Here is an 11,240-nt window from a genome sequence, read left to right as displayed (position 1 = left end):
AGGGATTTGTCATTTCTTTTGTTTTAGGTTGTTAAATTATCTATTTTCAATTGCTAAATGGTTAGTGGTTGTGAACTAGTGTTCCCCCCTATTTTCATACTTTATTTCAAGTGGGAATAAATGTTTAATAGGTTTTCTATAAATTAATTTGTAGGTTTTGGTAGAGTTATGCTATTGGATTTTTCATGAGAGCTTGTAGCTGAAATTTTATTAGATTTATGGATGTTTGACCTCTTTCTAGAAATAATTTTTTGATTTTATCAAATTCTAAGATGTTTGTTTTTTGGGTATTTTTCTCATAGCCAAATTTTGCATACCACCTAATTTTGTGGTGTATGTATGGGCTTTAGAAATGAATTGTACTCTACACTTCTATTCATTTCACAGTTTTACTTTATGGCCATTGGAATTCATTTCAAATATGTACTCCCAAGAAGATGCTCAGTCGATTAGTTGTTTGTACTTGATGATTTTGTTGCATTTCTCATATCCAACCATTGCATTTTTTTGATCTTGATTATTTTTTGGATTTGGTTATGCCCATCTACAAGAATGTGCACAAGTGTATGACACGATCTTGCGAGAATTGAACTCCTATATTTAGGTTAGCTGAGTGATTGTTCATTTGGAAGTTGGGTTGGGAATTTGAATGGCCTATAGGTACTCATCTTATGGAGAGCATGAGTATGTATGGGTAGATAAGTGGAGTGGTTTCTCTCATGTACCTTGACTTGAAAGTGGTTGACAAGGTAGAACAAAGAGGATCTAAATAAGTGATAACTAATTAAATAAATAAGATAATAATACTTAACATAAGAAATGTGATTTATCTACCTAGATGGTAGCCAAAAATCTTGAGGGAGCCAATCCAAGGATGGTGTGTCTAGACACTAACCAATCTTCTATGGAAGTTGGTGTAAGGGCACAATATGCAACCTCCCAAGGGAGTTATTTTTTCATACCATATTATAAGGCTTAGGATAGTATGAGCCAAGAGATTACACTCCACTAGAGTATCCACATAGTTATCCTATAATGTATCTAGCTAGTGACCTAATGTACTATATTATCTTCATGATTATTGAGTTGTTACATGTCATGAACTGATTGGTGTGTGTGTAAGCCTTGTATGTGTTGTCTTAAGCAACTATGGTTGGGTATCTATCTCCATGAGACTGGTGAGATGAGCCTATGTGTTCCACATGGTTGGAAGGCGTTTCTACCTATACCACTGTTAAGGATTAGAGTATAGGGATGACCTTCTTCTAGCTATAGGATTGAAGCTCGAAGCTTACTTGGATTCTTCAGTGTTATCTTGTTTGCACTTTTACTTGATGCATATGTTATGTTGATGTTGCAATATCACTGAGATGGATTATAATTATATCTAAGGAAATGAAATCATGTTAGATGTTACTATAGTAGTGTTTGATGTGTTGTTTCTATCAAGTGTCTATCTCTTCAAGATATGTGTTTCTAGTACTCCCCAGTGTGAAGATTTGATTTACATTTTGGTTTATATTAGCACCTTGTCTTAGAACTAGATACTTGGTCATAACTCTTCAGAGCATCATATTGTACAATGGCATGATGATTTATGTTTCATCGCACATAGTTCAAAGTTATATTGCATGTAGTCTAAGCTTATATTGTGTGACATTGAAGTTAAAAAATACACCTTTCAAAGTTTTATTGTATGACCAAATAAGGTTGTATAGCGTACAATTTCACCATATTATCGTACACCTTTGGAAGTTTCATTATATGATATTGATAGGGAAAACTTGTACCTCAGACAATGAGCATTTCTCAACTTTTTTGGAGGATGTGATTAGTGGTTTTGGATACCCTTTTGGGGGTTACATCTCCCCAATCTAGAACATATCACCTATGGGATGTTTTTGGGTTTGATTATTATAATGCTTCATTATTATTATGTTTTAGTGTGGTAAATGAACTTTTATGACTTAACCATGTAGGAAGCTATATTTAGGCTTTAAAACAAATACTATATCTAATGTTGACATGTTTAATGGAATGTACATTATTTGGATAATTCACTTAGAAAGTATACATTGGTAAGTAGCAAATACTTGGGGATCTTTGGTTGGTTGGTTATGTCTTCCATTGCAAAATTTTGATTGTTGTACACACGTGATTATGTATTTCTTAACATAAAAAAAGTTAGCTTATGTTTATCCTTGTTTCTAAGGATCTTTGGGTGGAGCATTATACCTTGGAGAAGAAAATGTGGACATTTTTTTTTGCTGCTAATAGAGATTTTCAAAGAGTACCTGGGTGATGACGTTGATGTTGTCATGTTTGTATAAATAGGGGTGGGGATCCCTTGGGAAAGTGAAATACCCAAGCTTCTCCATCCAAGAAAAAATGTGGTCATGTAACCTTTTCTATCAAAACTAAATGTTAGGTAGTTGAAGTGCTATAGGAAATGACCACTGATTGCCAAGGATTTTATGTGTAAATAGTTTTTGATCAACAAAATGGAGGTGGACTAGTATGCTTGACTTCATGAATTCTCACAATTAATCTTGTCTAAATAATTCTACTTAGACGGAGGGGAAATCACTAGGGTTTCCCAGAACCATCACCCCTTGTTGATGTTATTTTGTTTTATTTTCATACTATTACAATCATACCTCTAATTGTGGGACTAGTCCAAAATGTAGATTGTAATTTTTTTTTAAAAAAATCAACAAAAGTTTTGCAAGTTCATTTCAATTTGTATTTTATGGATATAAAATGATTCTTAAACTTCTTAAATGTTTTGGCTTTAATGTTTTTTAAGGGTTCCAAAATTTTTACATAAATTTTTAATATATCTGTGATCTATCTATGTATCTATAAAGTTTCAAATTTATTAATGAAAATTATGCTACTTTGCATTAGGAAATATGTTCCATTTTCCTTTTTATGAATGTAAATTTGTAAAACAATGGATTTCATTTCATTGTTTTTCATTTTTCACTTTCCATAATGTAATGAACATAGGAAATTTTGTAAGCTTATTTAAAATTGTGTTTTATGGATCAATTTTTTGATCTAAAAATGAAGATTTTTTAAAATTTATCATAACTCTATATGAGAAAGAAACACACGAAAAACATTCAAATTTGTCATTCAATTAAGATTAATGTATAACATAATGAATCATAATATGATTATAATTAAGTTTTGTGTAATATTTTAAATTACCTTACAGATACACACAGACACGCACTCATAAAAAGGAAAATGGAACATATTTCCTAGTGTAAAGTAGTAAAATTTTCTTTAATAAATTTAAAAATTTATAGATAGATAGATAGATTGGAGATATCTTACAAATGTATAGGAAATTTTAGAACTCTTGTGTATGTGTGTGTGTATCAAAAAAATTCCTTCATCTATTGGATTAAAAAAGATCAACAATTCAAGTTATCTTTTGGGCTGAAGTTGGGAACAGGAATACTATTTCATACAAAATGTGACACATCAAATGTATAATATTTAATTTAGACTTTTAGGTTTAATTTAATTTAATTATAATTGTGTGGTCCATTTTCAATTAAAAAACTTAATACCAAGTCTTGACAACCATTAGATGACCATAGATCAACAACATACGATGCATTTCAAGTTGAAGGAGAAATAAAACTCAATTTTTGTAAAACACTAGTGGAATCTTGATATGTTTCTAGTATCCATTCATATTAGTGTCATTTGATGTTTATGTGTGACTAATGACAAGGGAAACATGAATTAGACCCACCACACCTAACATGGACTACTAATGACCGTTTAATCAACATAGATCAAAGGCTCGAGGTGTATTTTAGGTCGATTTAGGAAACACTCAACTCTTTTTTCAAATGTCCCCTAAAAACAAGGCACATGTGATAATGAACATAGTTTTAGTATTTTATTTGATGATAAATAATGAGTATTTTTACCTAATATAAATATGATATAAAACAAAAATTTGTATTAATATCATGTATTATAATACTAATATTATGATACACAAATATATAAAGGTTGCATTAGCTTATATTTTAAAAGTTTATCTTGCGATCATAATATAGTTGATTACATATTATTTATTATTTATTTTAGTTAAATGTATTATATTTTTATTTAAGCAATGATACAATTTTTGTTGATTTCTTTACTTTAATATGGTTTTCTTTCAAGTTTTTTCTTTATTGAAACCATGGATAAGATTAGGAATTTAGGGTTCTTTTTAGGGTTAATATTAGGTATATTGTTTGTATTGATGTTGAAAAAAGAGAGTACATTATATTAGTATGGCATAAGCCTTGCATTTATAGCTACCCATCTCCTTACATATACCATTAGGTAATAAAAACCCAAAAGGGAGTTTTAACACTCCATAAACATACAAACACCCACCCACACATTAACCATACATAAACCAAACTAGTAGTACCACCACCACCATCGTCAACTACATCTTAAACCAGTTGGCTGCTTCCTCCCGTGTAAATATTGGGGTAGTGTGATCATCCTACACTGAGAGTCCCTACCCCAACCTAGGACGCTTGCCCTTGCCATCTCCCTTCTCTGGTATCAAGGAAGTGTTAATTCACATTCCCCTTTATAGTAGACACTCCATCTTTTGGTTGTGGTTCATAATCTGGTGGCAGAGTTTTTGTCCAGGGGCTAGGGTGCTTTTTCTCGGTGTCACCTTCATGAAACCACACCCCTCCTCCTTTAGCTTGCAGATGTTCTCGGCCATAAAATCCAGTATCAATTTCCATCCCTCAGCTTCTTTTGAGATATGCACTCCCTGTGGGATTGAGGACAACCAAACCACCAATAGCTGGATGGAGGAATCCCCTCTGCCAATCAAATGCCAGGGTTCAATGTCCATTTCAATGCCCACCCCCAAAACCACTCATTCAATGATTTCATCCAATTTCAAAAGCCATTGTCTATCAATGCTGGCAACAACCAGTAGTGCAATTGCTACAAATAGAGAGGCCACATCCAGATTGGACTGCCTCTTCCAAAAGTCATCCAAATACTCTGGCCCAAATATCATCTGCATGACCTTCATAAAGTTTGGATCCTCAATGATGAAAATGTGTTTCAATAGCCATAGAGAAATCCGTCCTTCGTAAGTATGAATTTTTGAATCAGAACCAAGGGAAAAATTTGCCTCCATTTTTGTTCTCTGTGAAAAGAAATGGTCTCACCTTGTCTTCCACCTAAATTTAATACTCATGAAACTCTTTGGAAGCATTAAAAACACACCTAAGCCAACCTCACACATCTTTGCCATGCATGAAGGATGCTTTGATATCATGATTGTTATTGCTTTCCTTGGGGTGATTAATGTCCTCATGAGTCTAAAACATAATGTTTCAAACATCCAAAAAAGGAGTAACATGAGTGGGATATTTACACTAATGGTCATTTGATTTTCTTTCTTAAATTACTCTCCAAGGTGGCAGAAGTCCTCAAAAATTACATGTTGAGGACCCAATGTTGAATTGGCATCTAAGTTGGCTAGCCAATCTACCACTTTATTTGCTTCCCTGTAACAATGTGACACTTTAAAATCCTCAAATTCCAGCAACAACTCCTTAATTTGCCTAATGCTTTGATCCAAATTCCATGGTTCCATCTTTCCTTCTTGATGCCATTAATGATGATCTCTAAATCACCTTCCAAATTTCTTCTCTAAACTCCAATCTTTACTCCTAATTCCAAAGCTTCCTTAGCAACAAAACATTTTGCAATACTATTTGTTCCATCCATCAATCTTTTGGCTATAAATGCAATTATATTGCCTTTGTGGTCTCTTGTTACACATCTACATCCTGATACACCTAGGTTTCCCCTTGCAACCCTGTCAAAAATTATTTTGATCCATCCCTCCTCTGGAAGCATCCATAGTGCCTTTTCCCATTTCAAGGTTGGATTAACCCCAACACACCCATGAATGGGCTGGTTAATATTAGGTCTTAGAGCTTAGAGTTTGATATTATTATTTGTTAATTTATTTATTTTTTGAAATATTTGATTTTAAATATTTCTATTATAAATCTTTAAAAGACTGAAGTTTCACTTTTTATTAAATTACTTTTGAAAAACTATGTATCTAATTTTGAAAAGTATTTTTAATAATATTTATTATTATACTATTTTTCTATATTCAATTTAAAAAGTAAAATAATGAATATTGTAGATTAGAGAAAAGTTTTAAAAATGATTCTATGTAAATAAAAGATTTTTAATGATAACTATTTGATGAGCATAGATAAATTATGTATGGTACAATTCAAGTCAAAGGGGAAGAACTCATTTTTTGAGGAAAAGCTTCTAGAATCATGACACATGTCTAGTGTCCAATCAACAAGTCAACTCAATGTCATTCAAGAATTGTTAATGAAAAATCACATGTGGCTAATGAAAAGGAAAAAGTGAAAGGGAGTCTATGGGACCGATGACACCTGATATTGATTACCAACAATTGTTTGATGATCATAGATAAATAACCAAGTGTATTTCAGGTTGATTTGGGGAACAATCACCTCTTTTTGAAAATGTCCCCTAGAAACAAGACACATATCATAAACTCATAGAAATATCAAATGATCATAAGTCTTTAGAAAGAACCAATAAAAATTAATATTATTACACAAGTTACAACCCATGTCGTATTATTGTACAATTTCCCTTTGGGTTTTCAATCTAAGTGTTTTAGTTCTAACTGGTATTCAAGATTTAGAAAAGGATTATGACTTCTAGGTTAAGGAATGGACACAATCTCTCAACTCTTTTCCCACTCACATTCTTCTAGTTCTAAAATTAAAATTCTAGGTAAAATCTTGAACACCTACTTCACACCTTTTTAGTTTTTTCAAATCTCACCATGTGGTTTACAATACTTTAGATTGTAGAACTAGAATTAGGATTTAATTTGAATAATTCCTATAAGTTTAAATTTTAATTTTGTAGGATTATTTTCATTCTTTGAATGAGTATACACCATGATGGCCAAAATTAAATTTTCAAATCTTGTGGTTTATTGTTTAAATTGTACAACTAGAAATTAAGTTTTAATTTTTAATCATGCCTGTAAATTGTAACTGTGTAGAATTATTTGAAGTTTTGATAAAGTACATAAATAATGAAGATAAACACCACAATTATAAGGAAAAGACATGAGAAAGAGATAACAGAACTCCATAAACTAGTCAAAACACTAGGTTTCACTTATGAATTCCATGATATTTGTGATCCTTTTATCCATGGGAAAAGGGAATCATGAGAATTAGATTTACACTTGAAAATAAGTGGAAAGATCCAACGAAGGAGATAAAGTATTATCCATTTAACCACATACTAAATTTGAAGATAAATAAAATTGTAGCATAGGTTGCTAGATCGACACACATGGTGTTATCTCAAGTATTCCCTTGTCTAGAAATTATCATGGTTTGTGCCAAAAATTATGATGAAAATAGAAAATAAATTCGCAATAAAAACTCTCACGAGGTAATTTTATCAATAACAAAGAGTGATTTGTATAGTCTATTGGACCCAAGGTTTAAAGCACGAAACTGAAATGTGCACATTGACCTGAGAGAGATGGAAAATAAATGTGAGAAATTAAAAGCATGTAAAAAAGGTTTGTATATCAGAAGAATAACAAGTAGTAATGGATTGGATCATGATCATAAGACTTCTTATAAATATCATATTTTTGTGCAATTGCTTTAGGATAGTATTTCCTTGCTAGCATTTTGTTTGGGATTTAACAGTCCAACATTCTTGAAATGATTTTTAATATTCACTGTGAATCAAAACCAATAAGATATAATCTTATTGAGCACATATGCAAGAATAATTACTAATGATTAAAAGAGGTTCATAAAAGATATTTAAATTCACAACCTACTTGTGCTATCATCTTTTAGCAAATAATCATGAAATATATTTGACAAATAAGATTCAAATTTATTTCATAATCCAATATATGAATATACACCTCTACTAAGGATGAGTGATAACATAAGGAGCTACAACTATTTTTTAGACTCCTTTTTGGTGGTAATGTATCATAAAATTGCATATACATCAATTCTTAGATATTTTGTATATTGTAGGGATTACATTCAATTTGGGACACAAATACAATCAAATAATTGGTAATTTATGGAAGTCTATAGAGAATTAAGACTTGATGGTTTAGTGGTAGAACCCTACAAACTTCTAATATGTATGCGATATATAGGGTTTTTTTTTCCATTGGAGTATGTATGCCATATGGTGAGCACATGTGTCCTCTTTCATGGTCAACAAAAGAAAATAATATTTCCTTCCTTTCCTTTCTCATGTGAAGGGTTCACATTTGAGAGAAGATGATTTAACTGACCCATGTTTTTTTACAAGTTTTTAGCTTTGACGTTGACAGTCACTAGAAGTATGATCTACTTTGCAGAATTGGAATAAAGCTTAAATAAAATCAGAATTATGTAATCAAAAGTTAAAATGAGAGTATGTCATTGATATAAAAAGTAAAAAACATGGAATCTTGGGATGTGATAAAAAAAGAGATGAAGAAATATGCCATTGAAAATAATATTTCAATATTGTAATTTTATCACAAATTATAGAAGTTGCACAAAGCAAAAGAGAAAGTGTATCCTATAATTTTTACTAGAAAGTTGATCAACCATCTAGAAAATCTATTCCAAATGCCCTATTTGATCAATGCAAAGGTGGTTATTGGACTCATAATAAAATTTACAATTTTTGAGAAATGAGGAAGAATCTTGACAAGCTAACGAACTCTATAGATTTTTAAGATTTGGATGAGGATGTAATATTTAGTGAATTATGGAATAAAAATCCAATTGAAGCATATCACAGTGATGATGACCATGAAGATAATAAGTATGAGGATTTTGAAAATAACACAATTATTTATTCCACTCTTGAAACTAATAAAATCTATTCATCTTTTAGTATACTCAATATGGAGATGAAATAAATCATGGTAAAGGGGCAGAGATAGAAAAAATAGTCTATTCAACTTATGGTGGCTTGGGTCCAATAGGTGATGGACATCGGTATCCACTTGCCATATTGGATTTGTTGAGCCCATAGGTATCATTGGCATTATAAAGGGAAGTTGGTGTTGTCAATATTCTACACACAAAAGTGTTTTAATTGACTAGTAACTGGTACTTAAGTGAATTATAACATCTCATGGATACCGATAGACATTTACACCAGTATGTGTTGGTGTAAATACATATTATCTATTTACACTTACTTAAGTTTACTTAGGTTAATGCAATATTTTATTATTTTGCATTATTTTATTTAGTGAGACACTTAGGAGTTTGCGCACCTTTTTGAGTTGTCATGTTGACAACACAAAAGTACGCAACTCTATTTCAACACATGGTGCCTACAACACTAGAGTTTGCATCATTCACTGAGTTGTCATGTTGACAACACAGTTATTCACACTCCCTTTTTAACACATGTTGTCTACAACACTGATTTGTGTCTTACACCCTTGTAGGCTTATCCTCTCATCATCGCACTTACTTTCGTGCTTAAAAGAGGATAACCCATATCTAGTGGACATGTGCCTAGTTGTATGACTTATCATGTAGCTGATTCCAAGGCATTCTAGATGTATCTCAAAGGCCTTTATATACAGGCACTCCTAGTGTACTCTCATAATGCATATTGCAAGAATATATCATCATTCTGATCATACTCTCTCTTTCTGGTCTACAGTTGTGCTTGTGTTTGAGTTCTTAGTTCCTGGGTGAATTTTTCCCTAAGAAATTTTTTTACATGGTATTAGAGCTTGGAGATTTTCTCATCACATAGCCGTTCAAGACCATTGTTGCTTCAGCACCTTGGCCCGAATCAGGAGTACTACAGAAATTGGGAGCATCTAGAGCTAGATTTGACCTCGCCATTGCATTTGGAATGTTAATTCAATGAAGATCAATTATAAACTCGGCTACACTAAGCCAAAGTCAACCATGAGTAAAAAAACTTTTCGCAAGTGGACATTTAGAGGCCTCGATTTGTAGTTTGAGTATGGCCATTTGTAGATTTTCTATTTAATTAATTCGGGTCTATTATTTATTCTCTACAATTTTATATATTTTTGTCTATATTAGTTCAAAATTTATTTTGCCCTTCGGGCAACCAATAGAGAATTTTTTTTTGCAGAACTGGGCTGTCAGATCCTGGCCTTGCATAAAGAATATTCTTTGGTGTGGGCATATTCCTTTGTTATAGGCAGAATATTCTATCAATTTTGGCGACCAAACCACATACACTAGTGGCCTTGTTTATTTTTACAAGCCGCGGCTTTGATTTTAAAAGCCTTTAAAACAAGGCTCCCCACGAATGTGGGATAAAACATTGTAATACTCCCATCATTTTTTAACTCTGTGGCCCCCGCCAAATAGCTCCTCTACTGCAGTATGTTCACTAGCAGTGATTGTAACTACCTCTAACATGGTTTGACTGATTCTCAACTCGCAGATTTGTAAATCCCGACACCGCAAGTGATTTTTGGCAATGTCAAAACACTTTTTCTTGCTCATGCTTTGCAACAAGGTTTCTGGCCCTTTTTTCAAATTTTCTAGCCGCATTTTAAAATCTATGACCTGCAATTGGAAGCCCCTTGTTGTGTTTGGTTTCCAACACCACTGTTTGAAATCCCGCATGAAGAGTTAATTCTGGCTCACATGAAGACTTTTTTAGCCTCTATTTTTTGGTTCCCAATGTCCACATATACACCTTTCGACACCTACGAAAAAGATTATCGATGACCTGTTTTGAATATTATGTGACATGTGGGCACTAGTTCATCACCACCACCTCCATGCGGACCACTCTGTCAGTGACACACCATTTTTTATTGGCTCGAATAACATCTCTTTGCCACGTCAATGATAGCTCAGTTGGACCGTACCTCCAATTTCCATGTCAGCATGCTAACTATGATCAACACATCACCAGCCACACAACATCACATATTACCAATTTTTTGTATGCCAAATCATCTATACATAGACATAGACTTGCCACATCACCCCAGGTGCTTTTTTTTTTGCTGACATCACCCAGTCATGAGGTTAAAATTGACAGTTGTCTAACCATCAAAACTAAGGATTTTACAACTGCTAAGATGACCATTTGACTATCAAATTTAAGAACATAGTATTCCTGTC

This window comes from Cupressus sempervirens, chromosome 11 (genome assembly GCF_028749045.1).
Source record: "Cupressus sempervirens isolate cs-2001-9-10 chromosome 11, ASM2874904v1, whole genome shotgun sequence".
Lineage (NCBI taxonomy): Eukaryota > Viridiplantae > Streptophyta > Pinopsida > Cupressales > Cupressaceae > Cupressus > Cupressus sempervirens.
This window is presented reverse-complemented; position numbering follows the sequence as displayed.